Source organism: Tachypleus tridentatus, chromosome 3 (genome assembly GCF_004210375.1).
Source record: "Tachypleus tridentatus isolate NWPU-2018 chromosome 3, ASM421037v1, whole genome shotgun sequence".
Classification (NCBI taxonomy): Eukaryota; Metazoa; Arthropoda; class Merostomata; order Xiphosura; family Limulidae; genus Tachypleus; species Tachypleus tridentatus.
In genome coordinates, this window is record NC_134827.1 from 39,610,096 (window position 1) to 39,622,343 (window position 12,248).

Below are 12,248 nucleotides of genomic sequence, written 5' to 3' on the forward strand. Positions count from 1 at the left end.
CTTGCTATCAAGATGGTGTTATATTTCTGATTTGAATATTCGGTTAATTTTTCATCTCTATATGAAGATCCAGTCTGGTTAACACCTGATCTCTATATGATTGTTTGTTTGTTCTGAATTTCGTGCAGAGCTACTCGAGGGTTATCTGCGCTAGCCGTCCCTAATTTAGCAGTTTAAGACAAGAGGGAAGGCAGCTAGTCATCACCACCCACCGCCAACTCTTGGGCTACTCTTTTACCAACAAATAGTTGGATTGACCGTCACATTATAACGCCTCCACGGCTGAAAGAGCGAGCATGTTTGGTGTGACGGGGGTTCGAACTCACGACCGTCGGATTACGACTCGAACGCCATAACCCACTTGGCCATGCCGGGCCTTATTCACAACATGATTCTCATCTTTAGATTCCTGGAAAATCTTTGCCTTCTTACAACGCACATGGTAAATAAACAGTCAAAAGTATTGTTGTTAATTTAAACATCCAACAGTTAGAAACATAAACAATCAAAAGTATTGTTTTGAAACCTCCAACAGTTACAAAATAAACAGGAAACAGTTAGAAACATAAACAATCCAACACTTATAAACATAAACAGTGAAAAGTGTTGGTATAAATATAAAACCTCAATAATTATAGACATAAACAATCCAGATAATTATTGTTAATATAAACATTCAACTGTTACAAACATAAAGAATTAAGAATATTGTTATAGTTTAATACCTCCAACACAATACACATAAACAATAAAGAGTATTGTTACAAATGTAAAACCTACAATCATTATAGACGTAACCAAACAAGATTACTGTTGTTAATTTCATACTTCCAACAGTTATAGGCATCAACATTCAAGAATATTGTTAAAAATGTAAAACTTCAATAATTATAGACGTAGATAAACAAAAGTATTGTTATAATTTTAAACCTCCAACAGTTATTCATATCAACAATAAAGAATATTGTTAGAGATGTAAAATAATTATAGACGTTAAGAGTCAAGAATATTGTTACCAATGTAAAACTCCAGTAATTATAAACGTAAACAAACGAGAGTATTGTTATTAATTTAAACATCTAACAGTTACATTTATAAACAATCAAGAGTATTGTTATAATTTAAACCTCAAACAGTATGTATATGTTTATTCCCACAGATTGTTTGTTAATTCTAACATTTGTAAACTTATGACTATTTTGTAACATTTCAGTTGTTTGACCCCTACTTCTGGATTATATAATGAACGAAAGAAGCAGGTTGATCGTGATTGGCTGTATTTTTTAATGAATGTTGTTCAAGCTGCTTTGTCGTGTTTGGGGGAACTTGAAGGGGTAAGTTTTTTAAACAATTAAAGATGGTATATAACGTGTATATTTTATATTTTGAAAATAATAGCAGTTAGAAATGTGTGTTGATGTGTGTATTTCAAAGCTTAATTTTTTATTGTAATTTGTCTCTTCATTTAATATCATAAATTTGTGTTCACAGGAAATAATCAAAGATTTGTTTGGAAAGGTAGTGTTGACACTAGCAGTGTTGGCCATTATTAATCAGCCGTAGTATTTGTAATTTGTCAGTTGTTTTCATTTAGTTTATGATTGGTTCCATTAGACAGTGTTATCTGTTTTGTTTAAAACATCTTTTGTTCTGTTTACTGTATTTTTTCTCTGTTTATATAAATATATAAAATTTCAAATATTTTTTAGATTGTATATATACAGAGGAATGATTAACCTGATAAATGTCACGTATGTAGGGCATTATTTGCCCTTCTAAATATTGCACGCGGATAGTAACCGTGTTACCGAAATTCGTCTACCGAAACATCTAGTTTTGTCTTTAACGAGCCAAAAGATGCAGTTTTTATCGTTTACTTTTAAAATTCAGTCGCACAGTAATCGTGATGAAACTTAAGTAATTTAGAACTTTTCTTTTAAAGACAATTCATCCTGAAATTATTAAACCTGGATAAATTCCTGCTGATGAGAACAAAGTGTTGTTTGATGTAGTTTATTAGAACAAAACTGAATTACAAGTGGAACATTGTACATATAACGATCTCAAGAATTACGTGAAGAATAAACAGTACGAGAGGATAATTAGAATGTTTCCAGCCATGTTTTGTTTTAGTTTATTATTTAAAAGGGTTGGTTATCTGAAACTGAAACGTTTCTATTCGTTTTTTGCAGTGTAACACGTACTCTCCACATCAGTGTTGCGATTGCCTAGTGTGCTCTTCGAATTTGCCTTTTCACAGTATGGACGCTGTGTTCCGCAGTTTTATGGGTAAATTCCTGACTCTTAGCGACATCTACCGTTAACATCAATATGATCCTTTTATTTTTATTCAAAATTTGTACAATTTTAATGATATAATTTTGTCAGTTAGAATTCCAGTTTCAACTTACTTAAGAAAAGAAGAAATGATTTGGTATATTTGTTATTAAACTAACTTATGGGTAGAATTATTCATGAATGAAAAAGAAAATTAATTATTTGTGTGCTCTTACAGAACTGATTTACAATTTCAATTTTATGGATAGAAATTGTGATTAGCTAAGACTACTTGGGAACATTATTAAACTGTTTGTTTTTCGCTTTATTAATTGTTTGTTTGTTTGTTTTGGAATTTCGCACAAAGCTACTCGAGGGCTATCTGTGCTAGCCGTCCCTAATTTAGCAGTGTAAGACTAGAGGGAAGGCAGCTAGTCATCATCACCCACCGCCAACTCTTGGGCTACTCTTTTACCAACGAATTGTGTGATTGACCGTCACATTATACGCTTTATTAATACATTTACTATATTTACTTGAGTATTGAAATGACAGCAGATTATTTGCAAAAACCCGAAAACTGTAGTTTTGAAAATGATACTAATAATATTATAATATTAGGCTTAGTAATTATAATAAAAAGTATACAAACATTTTCCTTTCCATATTTAACAGGATCTAAATTCCGCAACTATCTTGCTACAGAACAATTTCGTGAACGACCGTTTGTTCGACAAATATAAATTCATTAAAAACACCGAGGTCGTTTCTTGCAGTTTTATTGAATATGAGTTAACTATTAGATCCCAGACTACTTTATGAAGGTTTTTACTTCGCATAAGACACAACTATAATGCTAATCTAACAATTAGAGTAAAGACTTTGATCTCATGTGCTATTAATTTGCATCAGAATTTCAAATACAGACGTGAACACAAGGATTGAAAACAATGGATCAGTGACTACGGCATCATTATCTTCTTGTCTTTGTCTGAAAATACCTTTATAAGGCTTACATTGTTTAAATACATCTTATAATCTTTACCTTAAAATAACTATATGAGGCTTACATTGTTTAAATAAATATTATAATCTTTACCTTAAAATAACTATATGAGGCTTACATTGTTTAAATAAATCGTATAATATTTACTTGAAAATAACTTTATAAGGCTTACATTGTTTAAATAAATCTTATAATCTTTATCTGGTTTCAAAATCCCTTGTTGATTTTGCAAAAACAAACAGATTACACCCTAAAAACAAAATATCAGCAGGAAAAAATTACACAATTTTGGATTCAAATGGCCATGGAATACTTTGAAATAAACAACAGTTTTGAAAATTTGATGCGTTTTTCAACAACATATCTTGGTGAGCAAACACGTTCACTGTACACAGTTACAAAGACCAAATTTACAAACAGGCTAAATATTGAAGATTATTTGGACTTACAAGTAACAACCATAACTCCAAATATTGAACTACTTTGTGAACAAAAGCAACACCATCCGAGCCACTAGTACTAGTGTATTAGTAGATAAATAAATGCACTGTACTTTTACTGTTATAAATATTTTAACAAGTAAACATTTTACTTTAAATACTGATATTTTTAATAAATTTAAATTCTAAATACTTGAAGTAAACTTTACCTGGTGCTTGTGGCCGATTGTTTTTATTTTTAGTGTATTTTTTATTGAGGCTCCGAAACGTTATTTCTTTCTTGTGTGAAGCTCTGCAGATCTAAAACGTTTGGAACCTCTGGTCTAATGGACCATGGTAACACGGTATAGCTCTGATGCTAGTGTCCAATTAGTATTGAAAGGTCCTTATTTATTGATAATAGAATTGATTCTTAGACTACCTTGTTTAATGTCTGATAGAATTGATTCTTAGACTACCTTGTTTAGTGTCTGATCAGATACTATTATAGCTTTACAACAGTTAATGAAGATGTGGTGAGCAGATGGCTTCTGATGGAAACCTTTTGATCAAAATACTGTCAAAACTTTTCTCAGTGTCCACTTTTATCTGTATTTTATATACTCAATCTGTAAAATAGACTCTGTTATCCTGGATATCATTCGTCTTTTATTGTATTTTTACAAGACTTGTCGTCTTCCTTCCATGGGTCTAAAGGTCTTCTCACGTACATGGGATACACCATTAAAGGTTTATCCATTTAAAGACTTGATAATTTATGCTTGAATATTTATTGGGTAAAACGACCATAACGTTTCAAGTTTCTCTTAGCTACCCTCGACCCTCCTTAGTTAACTTATAATTACTCCTTTTCATTTATCCTCAAAATAATGTTTAACATTACTCGTTAAGGGTATGTGTATCTTCATTGGGTCTCTAATTATAATAAATTTTAGAGTTGTAGGCACTATAGTCAGGATTAATTTTTTTGCAGTTTTTTTGTTTGTATCCCTAAATAGTTAAGTGGATTCTTGTAGAGTTTGTGAAAAAAGTGTGGGGTTGCTATCCTGCCATCATGGTCTAAAAATAATGTAGGAGTTAGTTGTACCCTGGATGAATCTGTAGGATGTTTATAGTTTCTTAACATAAATTATTGATGATTCTAAGGATATTTGGTATCAGTAGGTTGTGTGGTTTGATATATAAGTGAAGACGATCATTAATACAACAATATTTTGTTATCTTAAAGAAGGTACTCTGAGTATCACTTTTTTATCAGTACTTCTATAAACATGTGAGTTCCATAGAACTTGGTGGGGTACTAGAAGCCAGATAAATTATCATAAAAACACCACTAATATAATCTGCGACTTTGGACCTCAAATAACTAATACAAAAAATTGGTTTTTCCCAGAGGAGGTTAATCCAATGGTCTATCCATGGCCAGATAAGGATCACAATGATTCTAATACAGAACAGTTATATTTTGTCTCTGACCTCTCAATGAGACTGTATAGTCTGGTAGTATTAGCTGATCAGATTTACCAGAGATGTCACATGTACCAGATGTATCAGATGTCTGCTGGAATTCTAAAGACAAAAAGTTCCAGGTCACAAGTTCTTTACTTGTTTGTAGAAGTTATTTAGGACCATGCATGGTCTACTAAATTATCAGGGACTGTTAAATATTCATTTGAATCTAAGATTATTGTTAATTTTCTGTAAGACAATTACCTCAGCTGATCTACAGAGGTGCTACAATCCAGGCCTTACGAGAGGAAGAGGTCAGGGGGAGCTACAGTCTTGTCCGGCGTTAATTAGGGTGCCCAGGATTATATGAGATAAAATATAATGCATTCTCATTTTCATAATACACATAAGGAAGTATTGCCGAACTGCGGAAATCGCTTTGCCTCAAAACATGTAAGTTCTCAACCCATTTGGCTTCAGTCCACTAAAAAAATAAATAAATCATACGCCCATGAATGTTCCACAAACTTCAAAAGGGCCCCGGGGACATAATTGTTCCTGGTCCGACCTACCTTTCGACGCCCCTGCTTCATTCTCTCATGATTAGTAAATGAACAATGACTCTGAAATGGTGTTTTGATAAAGCAGAGTGACTTTCAACAGACATTTGTGAAACGTTATTTAAAACAATTCTGGTTGCTTCCAGAAACAAATACGACTTTATTTGTGTAGAACCTACCAATGTCTACTTTTAACGTGTGTTGTTCCAAGAGAAAATAATGGAGGAATTTTTACTGCATAAGAACAGTCATTTGTTCACAATAAATTAGAAATATGTTGAACTGTCTTAGAACATAAATTTAATCACAATAAATCAGTGATATATTGTATTACGTTACTACAGTCGTTTCATATAATAAATCAGTAATATATTGTATTACATTACTACAGTCGGTTTACATAATAAATCAGTGATGTATGGTATTACATTTCTACAGTCGTTTTACATAATAACTCAGTGATATATTGTAATACATTGCTACAGTCGGTTTACATAATAAAACGGTGATATATTGTGTTACATTACTACAGGTATTTTACATAATAAATCAGTGATATATTGTATTACATTACTACACTCGTTTCACGTAATAACTCAGTGATATATTGTATTACATTATTACAGTCGTTTCACATAATAAATCAGTGATATATTGTATTACATTAATACACTCGTTTCACATAATAAATCAGTGATATATTGTATTACATTACCACAGTCGTTTCACATAATAAATCAGTGATATATTGTATTACATTACGACAGTCGTTTCACATAATAAATCAGTGATATATTGTATTACATTACTACACTTGTTTCACATAATCAGTGATATATTGTGTTACATTACTACAGGTATTTTACATAATAAATCAGTGATATATGATATATTGTATTACATTATTACATCGTTTCACATAATAATCAGTGATATATTGTATTACATTACTGCAATCGTTTCACGTAATAAATCAGTGATATATTGTATTACATCACTACACTCGTTTAATAAATCACATTAATAAATAAATCAGTGATATATTGTATTACATTACTACAGTCGTTTCACACAATAAATCAGTGATATATTGTATTACATTAATACACTCGTTTCACATAATAAATCAGTGATATATTGTATTACATTACCACAGTCGTTTCACATAATAAATCAGTGATATATTGTATTACATTACTGCAATCGTTTCACGTAATAAATCAGTGATATATTGTATTACATCACTACACTCGTTTCACATAATAAATCAGTGATATATTGTATTACATTACTACAGTCGTTTCACATAATAAATCAGTGATATATTGTATTACATTACTACAGTCGTTTCACATAATAAATCAGTGATATATTGTATTACATTACTGCAATCGTTTCACGTAATAAATCAGTGATATATTGTATTACATTACTACACTCGTTTCACATAATAAATCAGTGTTATATTGTATTACGTTACTACAGACGTTTCATATAATAAATCAGTGATATATTGTATTACATTACTACAGTCGTTTCACACAATAAATCAGTGATATATTGTATTACATCACAACAGTGGTTTCTCACAATAAATCTGTGACGCGTTGTACTAGAAAACTCTGTTTATCGTTTAACTGCTTCCAGAACTTTTAGCTCAGAAGACGCCTCGTTGTTAAAGTTATGAATAATATATCTATAAAAGAGTAAAAAAAAAACGCTTTTTATTCCGTATGTTGTGTCATAAAAGCATTATTACTAAAAAGTTAGTTGTTTGATTTTAGGAAACCGCCAAGAGTTGCAGAGATGATAGAAAGACATCCGCCTGTCTCAGCAAGTGGAACGGAAGGAGGTGGAAGGAAGTTCACACCTATTTCTGCGTACGTTATTTTACTGTCTCCCGACAGTTTCACAGAGATCTGGAACCAGACCTGGTCTAGCAAGCAGGTACTAGTTGGCAAAGCTAACTTAATTTACTTTTAATGAGAAGTTATTATTAGGTGCACTTAAATAAATGTAATGCCCTTGGAAATAAATACAAATAATGAAGTGATGGTTGGTAATTGTTATTAGTGAAGAATAATTGGTTGAGAAATGTAATTAGTGAAGCTGGATTAGTTGATAATAGTTGTAAGTTAAATATAATCAGTTGATAATAGTTATAAGTTAAATATGATTAGTTGATAATAGTTATAAGTTAAATATGATTAGTTGATAATTAAACGACTTGTGACTTGAAATCAAGCTATTGAAAATCACATATGTGACTAAAGAACGAGATATTTTTAAACCGAATGGTAATTTAAACAAGAAAATAATTGAGTAAGGAAAGAGAAACATCGAACGTTTCGAAAATTCGTAAGCGGGAAAAAATTTCTGTATTTTACACAAAGTGTGTTTTATTACGTTCCAAAGGAAATATTGCTTGATGTGGCCTAGTGGTTAATGTGCTTTTAACATATTTAAGGCCCTAAGTTCAAGCTGCAATTTGTCTCTGAACATCCTAGACATTTTAGATTGTGATGGACGGGGAGGTAACGACACCTCTTATTCAAATTAAAGAAGTTTTTTATGTTTTTTTTTTTAATTTCACGTAAAGCTACTCTTGGGCTATCTGTGCTAGCCGTCCCTAATTTAGCAGTGTAAGACTAGAGGGAAGGCAGCTAGTCATCACCACCCACCGCCAACTCTTGGGCTACTCTTTTACCAACAAATAGTGGGATTGACCGTCACTTTATAACGCTTTCATGTCTGAAAAGGCAAGCATGTTTGGTGCGACCGGGATTCGAACACGCGACCCACGGATTACTGGTCGAACGCCTTAACACGCTTGGCCATGTCGGGCCAAAATAATAGGGAAAAATGTCATCATAAACTTAACCGATTTGATTAGCTTTTGATACAGATTGACTCTGTGAAAGATGCACTCGGTTTATCAGATAAAGATTATCAGATATCTGAACGATAAAATTTTGGTTTCAGATTTTTGAGAATTTAATTTAATATTATTTTCTGACAACTATTTTTTCTTACATCTGGTTAATGACAAATTATTACATCTGTTATCTGAAACTCGCAGGTCCATAACTAATTATTACATCTGTTATCAGACACTCGCAGGTCGATAACTAATTATTACATCTGTTATCTAAAACTCGTATGTTCATAACTAATTATTACATCTGTTATCAAAATCTCGCAGGTCCATAACTAATTACTACATCTGTTATCTGAAACTCGCAGGTCCATAACTAATTATTACATCTGTTATCTGAAACTCGCAGGTCCATAACTAATTATTACATCTGTTATCTGAAACTCGCAGGTCCATAAGTGATTATTACACCTGGTTAATACACTAACAGGCGCATAATAACAAGTAGAATGGATCGTACTGAAGTTCTCAGGGTCTTTCAACATTGCATTGTCCTGGGATGCCAACCTTCCAACAAGTGAGTTCTTTAAATTTCTGCCTTGCTAGGGCTGCCCCGGTCATCCGTAAATGCTGTTATTGTAAAGTGTAAATGTTCGAGAGTAACAACAGCTCAGCCACGAAGCGGTAGGCCACACAACCTCACAGAACGGGTCTATCGAGTGCTGAAGTGCATAGCGCGTAAACATCGTCTGTCACAGTTGTAACACTGACAACCGAGTTCCAAACTGCTTATGGAAGCAACGCCAGCACAAGAACAGTTCGTTGAGAGCTTCATGAAATGGGTTTCCACTGCCGAGCTGTCACACACGAGCCTAAGATCAGCATGCGCAATCCCAAGCGTGGTGTAAAGCACACCGCCATTAAACTCTGAAACAATGGAAACGCGTTCTATGGAGTGATTAACAACTCTTCACTATCTGGCAGTTTAACAGACCAATCTGGGTTTGGCAGATGCCAGGAGAACGCACCAGCCTGAATGCACAGTGTCAACTGTAAAGTTTTGAGGAGGAGGAATAATGGTATGGGGCTGTTCTTCATGGTTTGGGCTGAGCCCTTTAGTTCCAGTGGAGAGACATTCAGGAGAATTGTGTGCTTCCTACTTTGTGGACACAGTTTAGGAGGGCCCATTTTCGTTTGAACATGATAATGATCCGTGAACAAAGCGAGGTGCATAAAAACATGGTTTGCCGAGGTTAGTGTGGAATAACTTGACTGGCTTGCACAGAACCTTGACCTCAATCCCATCTAACACCTTCGAGATGAATAAGAACGCCGCCTGCGAACCAGGCCTCACTGATGCCTTGTGGTTGAATAGGAGCAAATCCTTGCAGCCATGCATCCTTCCTAATCTAGAGAAAAGCCTTCTAGGAGAGTGGAGGCTGTTATAACAGCAAAGGAGGAACCAACTCCATATTAACGCCCATGATTTTGAAATGGTTGTTCAACAAGCCACGTAATGTATATACTAGTAATTTGATGACTAATTATTATATCTGGTATACATATATATGTATACCAGTAGGTGTTACATCTGGTATATATATGTAGATTGATGATTAATTATTTCTTCCTTTCAACCTCAGTGTGAAGACAATACATTTTCTTCAATATCTGGAAGAAGACCGAATAGTGTGACGTCATGAAGTGGCAAACTACCCTTCTTCTGATTGGCTGTCTTCTTTTAATGGGCGAAATAACAACGGAGGCTTATGTTAGTTGTCTGTTTCGTGGTGCAAGAGTAAGTTTTTATTTGTACACTCCTACATATATTATTATATTATATTATATATATAGAAACTACATTTTATGATATTTGTACAAAACTATATGTTAACATATTCTGTGCTTACAAAACTACGTATAAACATATTCTATATATATGAAGTACGTACCAAGATGTTCTACATATATAAACTACAACTAAACATATTTATTGCACATAAACTACATCTTAACGAATTCTGTCCAACTAAACTAATTCTTAACACAATTTTTACATACAAATTACAAATTTACATTATTCACATATCTGGTATAAAGACCTGGTTATTCAACGTTGTGATTATTGCGGTTAAATTAACATCTGGAAAATCGGTTTTTAATTTAAATATGTCGCAACACGTCATATTTAGGGTAGAGATGACTTAATACTGTACTACAACACGTCAGAGTTAGGGTAAAGATGACTTGACACTGTACTACAACATGTCAGAGTTAGGGTAAAGATGACTTAATACTGTACTACAAAACGTCAGAGTTAGGGTAAAGATGACTTAATACTGTACCACACCATGTCAGAGTTAGGGTAAAGATGACTTAATGCTGTACTACAAAACGTCAGAGTTAGGGTAAAGATGACTTAATACTGTACTACAACACGTCAGAGTTAGGGTAAAGATGACTTAATACTGTACTACAACGCGTCAGAGTTAGGGTAAAGATGACTTGATACTGTTCTACAACACGTCGAAGCACTATAATGCATCTGTATAATTTGAACATAAAACTGTCGTGTTGTGAATCGTTACTGTTTAGAGGCTGTTGACCCTACGATCGAGCCCTGTCATCAAACATACTTGTTATTTTCTACTGTTCTACTACCTCAGAACAAGAGACAACATCCATAATTTTGTGCAAAATTCAAAGAAATTTCTACTGGTTGCCAGAAAAAAACCCAACAAAAAAACAGATTAAGGAATTTTTCATACACGTGTGCCCCCTAGTGGCTAAGTGGTATGTCTGCGAACTTACAACGCTAAAAACCGTGTTTTGATACCCAGAACGAAGGTGGGCAGAACGAAGATAGCCCATTGTGTAATTCAAAATAACAACAACATACAAGTGTGCCGTGGAGTCGCTAGTATTTAGTAGAACGAATCTCATTTCTCGGGTGTTTTTTTCTTGAAATGTCGACTTCATACAAATTATAATATTTTATCTCTGTCTTACCAGTGTCGAGTCTACAGTGGAAGAAGCTGTTGTTTCGGGTATTACTGTCGTAGGGATTTCCCAGGGTCCATTTTCGGAACATGTTCAAGGAGAAATTTCGGGTAGCCCCTTCCTCTTTCCAAGGACGACCTGACAATAAACCTTTTCTCTTGCTATGAAGAAAATTCGGTTCTAATTTAGCTGGGTTAATCAGTTATTACTTTATAGATTTTTCTCTATAGTATCAGCTTACGACTAGATTTTTGCTGTTTTATATTAATAATTAGATGTTATTTCTTTCTATGGCTAGTGTCAAGTGTGTATCATTTTTAAACAATAAATACTGGTGTTTTGCTATCCCAAAAGTGTCCGTTGTTTACGTCAACACAAGACCAACTGGTATCCGACTTTACATATGGAATAACTGACAACTATTGTAATATATTAATATGCTCATGTTGGAACATGAAAATCATTTTGTAGATTCTTCGAGGTAATTTTAGTAATATTCTGTTATGCAACTCACTCTGTACTGTTAGTAATATTGTAAAGTGATATAGAACACGATGTGACATGGTAACAACAAAACTAACTGAATATTTTATGAGATGAAATGAAAAAAACAGACTAAACCCCTACAACAACAGGTGGTT

At 33.3% G+C, this 12,248-nt stretch overlaps 1 long non-coding RNA gene across 2 annotated transcripts; it reads left to right on the forward strand.

The window, feature by feature from the left end:
• Window positions 1-1,275: 1,275 nt before the first annotated feature.
• LOC143246731 (uncharacterized) lies at window positions 1,276-11,960 on the forward strand. Of its 2 annotated transcripts, none has more exons than XR_013026116.1 (4): window positions 1,276-1,334; window positions 7,517-7,689; window positions 10,251-10,405; window positions 11,620-11,960. It is a non-coding gene; the product is annotated as an uncharacterized LOC143246731 (long non-coding RNA). The 2 variants fall into 2 exon arrangements; XR_013026114.1 differs by having other exon boundaries at window positions 7,517-7,679.
• The last annotated feature ends 288 nt before the right edge of the window (window positions 11,961-12,248 follow it).